Raw genomic sequence first — 1,326 nt, forward strand, 5'->3', positions numbered from 1 at the left:
GTTTTTTTTTGTTGTTTTTTGTTTTTTTACAAAGAAACACCTGTACTCTTCCAAGGCAGTTGGAATTTATAAGATGGCAATTGCTCCTGCCTGAGGTCCTTAGAGAACTTTCTGAGAGTGAAAGGAATACACAGGTTCCTAAATTACCCAGGACCAGACGAAGACGTCACAGGCTGTTTTTACTGATGGACAGACATACCCCCTCCTCCCCCAAATACTCATAGATCCGGCCGGAACTATCTCCGAACCCACCCTGGACAGCCCGGTGGAGACAGGGAAGGTTTGCTAGCTCAGAGGGATTGCCAGCACATCAGAAGGGGCCGGGAGCTGGGGGAGGAGATTGGAGGGAGAGGTAATCCCTGGCGTTTTGAGCATCCCCTTTTTAGAAAGACGGAGTCTCTCCCAGGACAGCTGCTGCGGTCACACCACAAACTTAAAAGCCACCCTCCTGCTTGGAGCGTGCCTTTCCTCACTACGCTCGCTGGCCTAAGCGCCAACTGGTGAGTCGCTGTCCGTGAGGAGAGGCGCTGCGCTCAGGGGACAGGAGCGCCCCCTGTCTTCCCGCCTGGCCGTAGCCACCGCCTCATTGCTCTGCCAGGGCAGCCTGTGCTCCACGGTTCAGCCCGGGCAGCCGCTCTAAAGAACTCACGCCTGTGCTCGCGGTCGCCGTCCTCTTGGCTTCCTCCGGCTTTCCTTTTCTCTCTCTTGAGCCTGCGACATAAGGAAAGGAAAAGCGACGAGAGTTGCCAGCAGGAAGGTAAGTCTGTGTTTGGGTCACCTGCTATTCCATGGGAGGGTGCTCTAGCGACTTAATGCTAAGCAGGGATGTGGGGGTCACTGTGGATCACAAGTGATAATCCGCGAAGACTGGGGTGTTGGGGACCTTGCCGAGTCTGAGAAGGCGCTGGAGAGCGCACGGGATGCGGAGACCGGCTTGGAGATCCTATGAGCTCCGCTCCGGAGATTGTGCGACAACTGGGGCGCAGTGCCATCTCGTCATTGTGTTTCAGAATCTCATTTCGAAGTCCCGCCAGCCTGCGCCTCCAAAAGTTTGCTTCCTGGGGCGCCCTGCTGGAGAACTCTGTTCTCTCCCCGATGCCAGCTTCCTAGACCCCTCCCTAGCCGGAATAGCTAAGGGAGTTTAGGGACATACTTCCAGACTCCCAATTACAGGTTCATTGGAGCCGCGATGGTGGGGAGGTCCCGGGTGAATTAAGCAAAGTGCAACTGCGCCCAGCTCGCCCCTTTTCTCTTTAAGCTGGGGACACAGTAGATGAGAGAGTGGTTGTTGTTTTGGTTATGGGAAATTGAGATATGATGTCCTTT

General features: G+C 54.9%; 1 protein-coding gene across 1 annotated transcript in view; it reads left to right on the top strand.

The window, feature by feature from the left end:
• The first annotated feature begins 239 nt into the window (after window positions 1–239).
• Sema3d (semaphorin 3D) overlaps window positions 240–1,326 on the top strand; it is a 200,496-nt gene continuing 199,409 nt past the window's right edge. The window contains exon 1 of the mRNA XM_031380014.1: window positions 240–757. The gene's annotated coding sequence lies outside the window, so the exon portion shown is untranslated. The remainder of the gene's footprint in view (window positions 758–1,326) is intronic.

The sequence above is a fragment of the Mastomys coucha genome, unplaced genomic scaffold (assembly GCF_008632895.1).
Source record: "Mastomys coucha isolate ucsf_1 unplaced genomic scaffold, UCSF_Mcou_1 pScaffold19, whole genome shotgun sequence".
In the NCBI taxonomy this organism is placed as follows: Eukaryota; Metazoa; Chordata; class Mammalia; order Rodentia; family Muridae; genus Mastomys; species Mastomys coucha.